This window comes from Somniosus microcephalus, chromosome 5 (genome assembly GCF_052327205.1).
Source record: "Somniosus microcephalus isolate GS21.2 chromosome 5, FLI_Smic_1.0, whole genome shotgun sequence".
Classification (NCBI taxonomy): domain Eukaryota; kingdom Metazoa; phylum Chordata; class Chondrichthyes; order Squaliformes; family Somniosidae; genus Somniosus; species Somniosus microcephalus.
The window spans coordinates 311,345,749-311,359,853 of NC_140991.1; positions in this window are offsets into that span (position 1 = coordinate 311,345,749).

The following is a 14,105-nucleotide window of genomic DNA, read 5'->3' on the forward strand; positions in this document are numbered from 1 at the left end:
ATTTCCCTTACCTCTGTTCCGTTTCCTCACCATTGTATTGTACTATGTGTAGGGCTCCGCCCATACCTGGCCCATTGTATTGTACTATGTGTAGGGCTCCGCCCATACCTGGCCCCTATGTAAGCTGGCCCAGCCTGCAGCACATCCAGTACGGCAGAGCTCTGGATGGAAGATACCTCTCTCCTGTGTGCTACCTTCTAAGTCAATAAAAGCCTTGTTTTGTTTCGCTAACATTGAGTCTCGGATTTATTGAGGCACATCACCTCTCTGAACAAACATTTGGCCATCTGTCCTACTACCTCCTTAAGCGGCTTGGTATCAAATTTTCTTTGATAATGCTCGTGTGAAGTGCCTTGGGGTGTTTTACTATGTTAAAGGCGCTATATAAATAGAAGTTGTTACTATTTTCAATTTGTTTTTTTTAACAACACTGGCACTTTGAACTAAAAATAGACTGGATAACCATGGCTAGGAGTAGAAAGCTTTTGCTGACATTTGTATAGTTGTAAGGAATCGCACAAAGTCAAGATCTGCCCCATCTAGCTTAAAAAATCTACTGACATTTTTAGCCCAAGGCATGAATATATGGTTCTGAATGAAAACCTAAGAATTAGGAGCAGGAGTCGGCCATTCGGCCCCTCGAGCCTGCTCCGCCATTCAATAAGGTCATGGCTGATCTTCGACCTCAACTCCACTTTCCCGCCCGATCCCCATATCCCTTGATTCCCCGAGGGCCTGGAACCATAATACTGAGGCTATGCTGAAGAAGGCACACCAGCGCCTCTACCCTCTACGGTGCCTGAGGAAATGCGGCATAAGCACACAGTGGCTTGTGAACTTTTACCGTGGCACCATAGAGAGCGTCCTGACGAATGGTGTCAATGTGTGGTATGGTAACACCACTGCACAGAACAAGAAAGCCATCCAGAGAGTTGTGAATACGGCAGAAAAGATCATCGGGTGTGCACTTCCGTCCATCGAGGAGATCTTCCAGACCAGGTGCCGGAACAAGGCCCGCTCCAACATCCAGGACCTTAATCACCCTGGGCACAAACTGTTCTCCCTCCTGCGGTCCGGACATCGGTACCGCAGCATCCGAACCAGGACCAGCAGGTTTAAGAACAGTTTCTATCCACAGGCAGTGCGCCTACTGAACTGCTAACCGCACTGCCCCATATATTATAGTTATATGTTTATGTAAATATATATATTATACTTATATTACCATATATTTATCATATTACATTACTATTATTTCCAGTGGTAATTGAGGCTTTTTTGCACTATTCATCATATCCTGCAACTTGGACTGTTATTGCTATATTTTCTGCTTATTGTTTTTATTTATACTTGTTTTTACTTTTTGCTTTTATATTTATATGCTTGTATTGTGGGAGTGAGTGGGGAGTAAGCATTCCATTGTACTCGTTACATACGGCAATAAAATGATCTTGAATCTTGAGTCCAAAAATCTATCGATCTCTGTCTTGAATATACTCAACGATTCAGCATCCGCAGCCCTCTGGGGCAGAGAATTCCAAAGGTTCACACCCCTTTGAGTGAAGAAATTCCGCCTCATCTCAGTCTTAAATGGCCGACCCCTTATTCTGAGACTGTGCCCCCTGGTTCCAGACTCTCCAGCCAGGGGGAAACAATCTCTCAGCATCTACCCTGTCAATCCCCCTCAGATTGTTACATGTTTCAATGAGATCTCCGCTCATTCTTCTAAACTCCAGAGAGTATAGTCCCAATCTACTCAATCTCTCCTCATAGGACAACCCTCTCATCCCAGGAATCAATCTAGTGAACCTTCGTTGCACCCCCTCAAAAGCAAGTACATCCTTCCTCAGATAAGGGGGCCAAAACTGTGCACAGTATAGATAATGAAATACACTGTGGCAAATGATTGTCCTCTTGGGGTCATCAGATGACTGCAGATGGTTGGGGTTGAACAATGTGAACTGTAATCTCAAACTGCAATTTAGATTAATTTTTCGGATGGGGGGATAGTCAGAAACAAATTCAGCAGAATTTATTTTCTTGGCAGTTTCACCTATGTTAGTTCACTTCCTTTAGAAAACTAAATAAGTTGCGTAAAGTCTGTGATGGCACGAGTTGTATGTCGGTGATTGACAGGAGGAACGATCTGATTTTGTCGAAGGTATTTTTCGTTCTGTCGTTGAATGAACAGGTTCGTTCTCGACAAAGCAGCTTGAATATCATATTGAGCATCGGCTTACGTTAAACTGCCTTACATCCACTCATAATTTATTAATGACTTGTTTTAAATGATCTGTTCTCATTACTCACCGTCCGATGGGTGTTTTGGGAAAAGCAAATAAATATTTCAATAGCCCCGAGAGGCGAGAGGAAACCCATCCACTTTAACACATTCATATGAATTGCTAGAGTTTTAAACTGATATTGAACAGTCACTTCCAGCCCTTTTGGGTAGGAATGATATAAAACATAAGGGGGAAAAATTGGGTTGATTTGCGCCTCTCGTTAGCGCCCCGCTCACGCCCTGGCCGCAAACTTTCCTTGCGCCCCCTGATCTATCGCTGGATGATACGTCCGACAGGATAGGGGGGCACTTTTGCAGCGGCGGCAACGCTAGTAAAAGGGGCTGGTGTCGGGCGGCCATTTTTTTGGGGGGCCGACTGCCAGCACCTGCGCCCTTCCCCCTTTTTTTCTCGGGTTGCCGGCCGCCATCGCTCAGCCCCGGCGCTCCTCTTGAGTGCCAGAGCTGTTTCTACGGCACCCCGCTTCCCCGGCGGTCCAGCAGGGTCCCGGTGCGCGCAGCGCTAGACCCCTCCCCCTTTAATCAGGGGAGGGAGGCCTGCAATGACGTGGCGCTACATGCCGACGCGTGTGGCGCTGTTGCACGTAGCGATATTCAGTTGTAACGCCCCAGGAAGGAGGTGGAGCATTTCCAGTAACACTCCACCTCCTGCTTGGGGTGCTACAACTGAATTTCAGGTGGAGGGGCGCTAATTTTTTTGGGGTGCTAAAATTAGTGACGTTAGCACCCCAAGAGCGGCGCCATCCAATTTCCCCCCCAAAGTTCAAAGTTTATGTGTAGGGATTAAAATTTTATGGTACCATGCAACACTTGTCTTGGGTCAGTTATTGCCATTCGAATCAATATAATATTGAACTAAATTTGACTTCATTCTACGTCGGCACTATTTATCGTGTGTCGCATTGCTTTGTGATGTGGTTAGAGTTTTCAATTAACATTTAACGTGTCTCCAAAACACTGCCATATTGCTAAAGATAAACATGAGTGAGATAATTTCATGGAGGTGGCAAACAGAGGTACTGAATTCGTCATTCATGGTCTTGGCAATGATTTCTAGCTCCTGATTATTAAATCTATCCTTTCAAGACTATCATCATTCTAACCTTGAGTTGCCTAAGCTTCTTCATGGGCTTTGGCGATGCAGTTCTGCCCAGTTTGTTCTATCATTAGGTGTCACTTTCATTAATTATCACATGCCTAATCATGTCATTAAAACAGTGCATGTAACGAGCTAATACACTGGGATGCTGGTATCACAATCAACTAAGTGGAGAGTATAATTACAAGTGTGGCACACAACCAGGACGGAGAGGTGCCTCTGCATATATCTATGCCATCTGTAATATTGGTGCTGATAACAGCAAGCAATGGCATTTAGCCCCCGAGCTCTCACTGAAGTGACTGAAGGCGATAGCGAACCCGTTTCACATCTCTGCCGATTTTTAGATCCATTGAAATCGGTGAAGATAGCAATCAGGAAAGATGTAAAACGGGTTGTCGACTCGCTATTGCCCCTTTTTGCACTATCGCACAATGTCAAGATCTGTCCCAACCAGCTCAAAAAATCTTCTGACATTTTTAGCCAAAGGCATGATAATACAGCTCTGAATAAGAACATAAGAATTAGGAGCAGGAGTCAGCCATTCGGCCCCTCGAGCCTGCTCCGCCATTCAATGAGATCATGGCTGATCATCGACCTCAACTCCACTTTCCCGCCTGATCTCCATATCCCTCGATTCCCATCGAGTCCAAAAATCTATCGACCTCAGCCTTGAATATACTCGATGACTCAGCATCCACAGCCCCTTGGGGTAGAGAATTCCAAAGATTCACCACCCTCCAAGTGAAGAAATTCCTCCTCATCTCAGTCTTAAATGGCCGACCTGTTATCCTGAGACTGTGACCCCGAATTCTTGACCCTCCAGTCAGGGGAAACAACCTCTCAGCATCTACCCTGTCAATCCCCCTCAGAATCTTACATGTTTCAATTAATTCCAATTGGAATTCACTACATTCTCTGGGCGGGAAAGTGTTAAGAAGTATTCCATTAAAATAAAAGTTAGGCAGCAAAAATCTTTTGACTACTTTTCCAGCCAGTGATTTGATGTGATTGAGAGAAATACTCAGCAGTCAGTTAAAGTTGAATTCTTTGAGGAATGGCTTGACTTTGGTACCTGCAAGTCATAATGGTCATGATTCAAGCTATGATAAAAACTGTGCGGCCAATGTTTTTACGATCATTTCTGTATTCTGCAATTTGGGGGAATGTCTAAGCTCTCATTTCACACTGTGCTTGGGTGCTGTAAATGGGAATCATGCAAGTGTGAGTGGGTCAGCCACCAGGATATAGAGTTCACCATTGAATTTTCTGGTAATCTTCCTGGATGTTACATGTCTTTAAGGTTTGCCAGTTACAGCTCAGTCACAGATATTGAAAAAGGCCATTTCATTCCCTGCTCGAGGATGATTTGCATTTGCTTCGGCCAGGCAATATGCATGAGTTTGAAAGAGATTCATAAAAATCAGAAGCTTAAACTTTGCAATTAAATCATAAGATATAAAAAAATCAATCTATCTTGAATGAGTCTAGTCTTTCAATATCTGTTGTTCAATATAATGTGTCGAAATCGATCAGATTTAAATTGTGGTATGAAAAAGTCGAAGCCTCTTTTATTACGAGATTCTATAGTGAGTCATGTGAAAGAGACTTTACCGGTTAAATCTCATAACATCTTACCTTCGAATGCTGTAATATGTGTAGATCTTTTTTCCGATTGCTAGAAAGTCACATGTGATTACAGGTTTTTGAAAACATTTACTGCAAAACACAATTTGGCCCCGATTTTAACTCCAGGTGGATTCCCCGCTCAGGCCTGAGTTAAAATTGCAGTCGGGTCTCAATCAGTGATCCCGCTAAGCCGCGCAGCCTCGCGGCTGCCTGCAGGTCCCACACAGCCGGGATCACCGGCTTTTAACTGGAAAAACCGCGTTTGTGCGGAAATCTGAACAGGCCGTGCCGCTTGTAAAAGGGGCCGCGTGCCCGAAAAAATTAATTAGGAGGAATATTGGTCTCAATTATTAGATTGGGCCACTACACGCGTATGTAAAGAAGGATCCTGTTGGCTCCGGGCGTGTGTCCTTGCCACCTGCTCAGGAGAGCAGGGTTAAAATTGCAGATGTTGCGATCATGGCAGCTTTCGGACGGGTAAGAGCCGGGGCGATTTTAACTGGCCACCCGCCAGGTTTCTGCTGAGCTGTAATTCTCTCTGTTAACTGCTTTGTACAGCAACACAATGCAGTTTGACAAATTCTCTTTCCATAACGTCCACAAACATTCCTGTTCCATAAGGTACATTTCTTGTAGAGGAATGTTATGAAGCATGATTACAGAATCATTGAATATTCCTCAATTAACAACGTCATTGTTTGGCAGTCTTCTTCCCTTCAAGTACCATAGCCAGTCTGAGCGGGTGGCCAGGAAAACTGTTCCCAGGTATTTGCTACTGCTACTGTACGGTTAGCATCTAGACGGTTTACAACAGTCCTACCTCTTTGACCGAGCTTTTGATCTTAATATGTCCTTAAATAAGAACGGAAAATGCTGGAAATACTCAGCAGATCAGGCAGCATCTGTGGAGAGAGAAACAGAGTCATCGTTTCAGGTCGATGACCTGTCCAATTTCTGACAAAACTCGACAGAATTCAGCCACAGTGCAAATAAGCGGAGGGATAATCACGGCTCTGTAAGTGTGTTGTACCACCTGTTTTTTTCTTAAGCGCATTGCCACTCTAAGCCTGAAATTATAATATTGATCAATTAACCTGAAATGGCCCCAGTTGGGTTCTGATTGCAGTTTGGATGTCATTGCTAATGGAGCGTGCTTTTACACGAGATATAATGGGGTAGAGTTTCCGTTCATTTACCCGAGTAATACCAGCGCAATCCATGCGGAATCGGCCAAACCCACGCGAAGGATCAGGGAGCTTTTTAAACATGAGCTGTGCCCAAAGCCACTTGCATTCGAGTTTTCGCACTCTTTTATCCTGGTTGAAGATTCAATGCGCCCAGATCAGGCCCCGCCCACAAAACTGGCCGCGCCCCCAGGTCGACATTGCGAGATTCCGTCAGTCGCGCTTGTTGTGTATGTACCTTTAAGAGAGAACTGCTTTTATACTGTAGTACCGGCAGTGACCACACCTGTATATAAATCCGTAGCAGGCTTCTGTACTTTCAGTTCCAGCATACCCTCTGTTCAGTAAACACCTGTTATTACCGTTCTCCTGCAGTCCGTGTGTTATTGGTACGCGGACACTACAGTGGCGACGAGCAGGTTCAAACTCACCTGCAGTACTGCATCACCTCACGGGGATCCATCCCTGAAAAGAAGCTTCTTGGAGGTCAAAGCCAGAGCAACGGGCGTCGACCGTGGGCAACCGCCCAGTGATCCATTGGAGTTCAGAGAATCGCAGGGGAAGCTGTGGAGAGCTGGGCTTGGCTCTCTAGTCAAGGTGTTACAGCAAATCGTGCTGGTAGCAGGTAGTGCGCTGACCCTTCTGGACTGTGGCGGGCTAGAGCTCGATCGAGCGGCTCTGCAAGGGGGCCGTGCAGCATCGTCGGGAAGGAAAAGAGAGAGAGAGGGTGGAGCGCACAGGGCGCGGTCGGTGCTCAAGAGCCGGGCAGCGTTAAAGAAAATAAAAAGGGGGAAGGAAAAGAGACGCGCAGTGGACAGCGTCGAAGAAGAATAAAACTAAGAAAATTAATTAACAAAAGAGAGACGCGCAGAAGCCGCGGGGCGCCGCCATTAATATTTAGAATGCTAGGAGCAGCATTGGCAGCAGGGGGAAGAAGGAAGAGCACGGGAGGCGCCATTTTAATCCATTGGGGAAGAAGGAAAAGCGCGGGAGGCGCCATTTTAAACCACCCAAGATGCCGAAGAGTGGCAGCATCACGGCTTTCGACAGCGAAATAGAAGACTGGACCATGTATGTGGAAAGAATTGAAGTGTACTGCAAGGCAAATGAGGTGGCCGATGAAAAGAAGGCGTCGGTATTATTGAATTTGATGGGCGCGAGAATGTACGGCCTATTGCGGAATTTAATTACACCAGCTAAACCAATGGAGAAAAGCTTTGAAGAGATTGTCAATATCTTAAAGGAACATCTAAACCCTACACCGCTGCTGATAGCAGAAAGATTCAAGTTCCATAAAAGAAACCAGCACAAAGATGAGAGTAATGCTGACTATCTTACGGAACTACGCAAGTTATCGAAACACTGCCAGTTCAGAGCAGGACTGGCAGATACCTTAAGGGATAAGTTTGTCTGTGGGCTCCAGAGTGAAGGAACCCAGAAACGACTACTTTCGGAAAAGGGCCTTACGCTAGAAAAGGCTTTCAGCGTGGCAGTATCCTACGAAGCAGCAGCACGGGGAGCTGTGGAAATACAACAGAAACCGCAAGAATATAGCACCAATGAAATGGCATATGGAGCAGAGAAGTGCTATCGCTGCGACAGAACAACCCATGACCAGAAGGATTGCTGGTTTAAGGGCAAAGTATGCAGGCAATGTGGAAAAGTGGGACACATACCACGAGTCTGCAGGTTGGGAAAGAAAACCAACACTAAAAGAACTACTAAGGAAAAGTACAAGAAAGTACAAAAGATGACAGACAGTAGTTCAGAAGATCAGAAGAGTGATAATGACTCCGGGAGCAGGAGACTAAGTTGTCTAAAGTTACACAATGTGATCGCAAAGGAGGATCACCGAACCATTTGGGTCACCCTCATGATAGCAGGGTCCCAAGTAAAGATGGAATTGGACACAGGATCAGCCCTAACAGTCATAAATCGACGAGACTACGAGCGGCTATTCTCACACATACACGTGAAGGACACGTCCATTGTCTTGAAGACATATACGGGGCAAAAAGTCTACCCCAGAGGAAAAATAAGGGTGCCAGTTAAATACAACGGCAAGGAAACACAGAAACAGTATCTATATATACTACAAGATGGAGGACCACCATTATTGGGACGTGAATGGATCCAAAAAATACAATTGGATTGGCATTCCATTCAGGCGCTAATTGTGGCTGACAAAAAGTATGACGACGTCACACCTGGACGACTGTCAAAAATTCTAACTGACGTGAAAGAGGTGTTCCAGCAAAGACTTGGGACTCTAAAAGCCGTAACGGCAATGATAAAAATTGAAGATAACGCAAACCCCAAATTTTTTAAGGCCAGACCGGTATCGTATGCAATCCGCCCAGCCGTCGAAGCAGAGCTGGAGAGTCTGGAGCATTCAGGTGTGCTGTCCAAGGTGGGCTGGAGCAAGTGGGCCACACCCATCGTTCCTGTAATGAAGAAATCATTGAGCAGCACACCTGGGGAGCCGAAGAACGTTCGCATCTGTGGGGACTTTAAGGTAAGTGTGAACCTAGTCCTGCACACAGTACAATATCCTCTTCCGCGGATAGAAGATATTTTCGCCTCACTATCTGGAGGGAAACGCTTTATGAGGATTGATCTGGCCCAAGCGTATCTACAAATGGAGGTAGAAGAAGCATCTAGAAAATACCTCACGATAAACACTCACAAAGGTCTTTACCAGTACAACCGACTGGTATTCGAGGTAGCATCAGCTCCGGCTATTTGGCAGAGGGCGATGGAACAAGTCCTGCAAGGTATCCCAGGGACCCAGTGTTATTTGGACGACATCCTGGTTACGGGCGAAAATGACAGTGAACACCTTGCCAACCTGGAGCAGGTGCTCACTAGATTACAAGAATATGGGCTATGAGCCAACCGCCCCAAATGCGAGTTTTTCAGGAAACAAATCTCGTATTGTGGCCACGTGATTGATGAAGAGGGGTTACATAAGTCTCCAGACAAGATTGAGGCAGTAGTCAAGGCTCCAGCACCGGAAAATGTGTCGCAACTGAGGTTGTTCCTCGGGTTGGTGAACTACTACCATAAGTTCTTGCCAAATTTGTTTACAATTCTGCACCCACTGAATGCCCTGCTGCAAACTGGAGTAGCATGGAAATGGAGTGATGAGTGTAAGCGTGCCTTTCAGAAATGTAAATGCCTAATCACTTCAAAAGAAGTATTGGCCCACTACAATCCAACACTACCGATTCGGTTGGCATGTGATGCATCTCCCTACGGCATTGGAGCGGTGCTGTCGCACAAATTCCTTGACGGTTCAAAGAGGCCAATAGCCTTAGCGTCGCGCTCGTTAACCTCAGCCGAGCGTAACTACACCCAGATTGACAGGGAGGCCCTCAGCCTGGTGTGGGGGGTGAAGAAGTTCAATCACTATCTGCATGGGCAGAAATTCACCTTACTGCCTGATCACCAGCCTCTTGTCTCCATTTTTAACCGAAAGAAGGGCGTTCCGGTGATGACGGCGCAACGGCTGCAAAGATGGTCCCTTTTTCTAGGGGCACATCAATACGACATAGAGTATAAGGGTATGAAACAGCATGGAAACGCTGATGGGCTGTCGCGCCTGCCGCTGCCTACGGTGGAGGAAGCACCTGCAGTGGACCCTGTTGAGATATTCCATTTGACCATAGTCGAATGTCTACCTGTTACAAACTCAAGTATAGAGAAGGAAACCCGAAATGACCCGATACTCTCTCGGGTCTATGAGTTGACGGTGAAGGGATGGCCAGCACATGGCGACTCACTGTTGCCAGCATTCTCGCCAAGGAGATAACAGCTGTCAGTGTGCCGGGGTCCTTGATGTGTGGATCCCGAGTGGTAATTCCACCCAAGTTGAGAGATAGAGTGCTCAATGAGCTTCATGAGGGTCATCTGGGAGGGGTAAAAATGAAGAGCCTAGCCAGGGCGTTTGTGTGGTGGCCGGGAATCGATAAAGAAATCGAGGAAATGACCAAGAGATGCACAGGATGCCAGAAAGTCCAAAACGCTCCACCACAGGCCCCGCTACACCCATGGGAGTGGCCCTCATCTCCATGGCAATGGGTACACATTGATTTTGCTGTTCCATTTATGGACTCAATGTTTTTAATCGCCGTGGATGCACATTCGAAATGGCCAGAGGTCATCAAAATGTCCTCCACCACCACGGAGAAAACTATTGCAGTCCTACGGACCATCTTCACCAGGAATGGCTTGCCAGAACAGATTTGCTCTGACAATGGACCACAGTTTGTGTCCGAGGATTTCCGGAGGTTTTTGAGGAATAATGGGGTAAAGCATTACACATCTGCCCCATATCATCCAGCCACAAATGGATTGGCTGAGAGGTTTGTTCAGACCTTTAAAAAAGCAATAAAGGCGATGTATAACGACAACATACCACTGCAACACAAGGTGGATAATTTCTTGTTTGCTTACCGGAATGCGACACATGCAGTCACCAACCAAGCTCCAGCCATGATGTTCTTTAACTGAAGGTTAAGATGTCGCCTGGATTTGCTCAAACCAAACATAAGACGAGATGTTGAGGATAAGCAATTCCAGCACATCAATGAGAAGCCAACCAGGAGCTTCAAGGTAGGGCAACCAGTCTTGGCCCGCGACTACCGAACAGAAAAATGGCAGCCAGGAACGATATGCACACAGCAGGGACCACTAATGTACACAGTGGACGTTGGAGAGAGCATCGTGAGACGCCATGCTGACCAGATTCTAGAGTCACAGGAACAAGTCAAACCCATACCACGAGCATGCGCACCTGGTGATGAACCCGAAGTACAGATTGCATCTACCTCAGAATCAGTGGTATTGGAAGCTGACGAACCAACCAATGACAATGAGCCAGAATCGACTCCGCCACAAGAACAGGATGCTCGAGAAAGGCGCTATCCAGACAGGATCAGGAAGCCTCCTCAAAGACTGAATTTATAAATGATTACTTTCAGCTGATGTATATAGTACAGAGAAAATTGTAATTGTAATTAGTTATTATTTAATTGTTAAATGAATGTTATGTACTGTTTATCTAAAAGGGGAGGAATTGTTGTGTATGTACCTTTAAGAGAGAACTGCTTTTATACTGTAGTACCGGCAGTGACCACACCTGTATATAAATCCATAGCAGGCTTCTGTACTTTCAGTTCCAGCATACCCTCTGTTCAGTAAACACCTGTTATTACCGTTCTCCTGCAGTCCGTGTGTTATTGGTACGCGGACACTACAGCGCTGGTTCGGGAAGATTCTTCAAATTGCGCTCATTTTCATAGATGCACGGGCGCTAGTCGGCGTGTTATAAAAGTAGTTACATATCAAAAAATATCTAATTTATATGAAACAGACTGGGATCCACCAATGAAACTAGTAAATGGCTCCGTTTAGTTTTTTTAAGTTATCTTTAGTGATTTTAAATCCGGTTACTCACAGGCTGAGGACTGGACACACTTATTAAAAATGCTTATTTTTGCTGATAAACCCATTTTCAGCGGTATTAATAAAACTGCAATAACAACAGAAAATGCTGGAAAAACTCAGCAGGCCAGGCAACATCCGTGGAGAGAGAAATAGAGTCAACGTTTCAGGCCGAAACCCTTCGTCAGGACTCACGGCTCTGTAAGTGTAAGTCCTGACGAAGGGTTTCGACCTGAAACGTTGACTCTATTTCTCCCTCCACGGATGTTGCCTGGCCTGCTGAGTTTTTCCAGCATTTTCTGTTGTTATTTTGGATTTCGGATTTCCAGCATCCGCAGTATTTTGCTATCTTAATAAAACTGCACCAGACTACCGCTCTTAAATACACCAAGGAATGCTTCTTCCAGGGAAATAAATAAAAACGATTACCTTCTATTATGCCGCCCAATTGCGCTGGTCCATGGAAGATTGTACGTTTGTGATTAGGCCAATCAATTTTAGTGGAAACCTGAACTGTAACCGGAGCAATCTCTAGCGCATTTTGGAGGTCAATTTCCCAGTTGCACCCAAAGCGTAAACTCTACCCCAACTCATTTTACTTTCGCTTGCAATCCTTTACTTCTGCGAAGTGATCAACTTTGCCTCCCTGAGGCTGGAGAGCACTGTTCCGCACCAACTGCAGGAGAGGGCACATGCGATTGGTTCTGGCTACCTATCCAACAGGCAGGGGAGCATGCTTTAATTGCTTGTGTGTGTCAGAATGTGTGTCGGGCTCGTCGATTCTTGAGATGAAGGTCTGGCACTGCAACAAAGGAATACGCCAGACCACAGAATGTGGCTGACAGATTAAAGAGCTGAAACACATGAATAATTGCCTCTGAATTGAACAGCATAATCCTATTTGTAATAACCCAGTAAATATATTGTAATAAGGACCATTTAATTCAAGTGCATTGTCGCATTCCTGGTTTTCACTTTGTAAATATGGGAACCGCGGAATTAACTTCAAAAGGAGGTGACCTACCAGAAATGATTCTTGCCTGTGACAATTCAAGAGTGATTCTGTTTCTTTTATCGTAGCCCAATGAAGGGCCAAGGATCAAGGTGACGGCAATTCTCTGATCAAGTCGGCAATGCTTATGTATTGCTTAAGCTCGTTAAGCAGCAGAGGCGGCAGCGGCAGGATAGAATGTTGCTAATTGTCCATCAATCAGGTCAACTTAGCACTTTATTTCTCAATATTCACGAAAATCTGGGCAACGAATCAAAGGCTGGGAACTTCCTCAGCGCGATTCCCCCATGCTCCGTGACTAATGCAGAACTGTGACAGGAACCCATATGGGCCAGATCGAGAGGCTGGCTGGCACCGGGCGGGTAGGCCTGCGGCACTAGGCCGCACAGAGCAGGAAAGGAGGGATCGCGTGAGGCCGGGGGGCCGGGACCGGCACGTTGCAGGCTGGGGTTTCCAGGGCATTGCGACTGTGGGTCGGCTGGAAGAGCGGGGCCGGTGGTGGGGGGGGTGTTATGTAGGAGATTGCGGGCGGCAGGGCGGCCAGAGGAGCTGGGGGTGGGTCTGAAGTGATAGGGGGCCGGAGGAGCAGACTGGGGGCGGGGGTGGTGGGGGAGTGGTGAGCAGTTGAGGATCAGGGGCCGGGAGCACCATGGAGAGGGTCGGAGGAGCAGGAGTGAGGAGGCGTGGGGTGGAGATGCCTGTGGGGGGGATCGGAAGCCTGTAGATTGGTCTGGGGTGGTTGTTCTGGGAGGGGGAATCGGAAGCCTTGGCGGGGGGGTGGGAGGTGTGGGAGGGGGAGACCTGGGTGGGGGTTTTGGAGGCCTGGGGTGTGGGGTGGTTTGGAGATCTGGGGGGGTGGCCTGGGTGGGGGGGAGTTCTAGGAGGGGGGGTCGGAGCCTGGCGGGGGAGAAAACTGAGGGGGGAGGCCTGGAGGTGGTAGTTTGGAGGCCTTGTGGGGGGTCTCCAATTGCGGGGGGAACTTTAGCCAGGGAAAGTGTAAAAGAGCTGACCACCTCGATGGCCAGGCCTTCCATTGCTTGGCAGGTTTCGCGAGGCCTGCAAAACCCAACCAGCAAAAGTTAAATGCAAAATGGAGGTTAAAGCAGAAGCGTCCAGCCTCAACACCTTATTTAAATAGATGACTGCTTCCTGGCAGCTGAATGACTGTCCACCCCCATCCCGTCTCCATTACAACCGGATGTGGGCGGGTTGGAAGTGAGTTCAGGTCGGGATTCCGATTTTTAATACTTTAACTACCCACAAGCCCCCAACCCACCCATTTTTTAAGTTAAAATTCCCCCCCCCATCCCACCATTTTTCACTTGCAATTTTCCCAAAATATTTGCATGTTGTGCATTGTTTTTTCTTGCTTCTGGCTCGTGTGTAACCAGTGAGTCAGTCAGAAGTTTGTGGGTTCGAGTCCTTCTCTAGAGA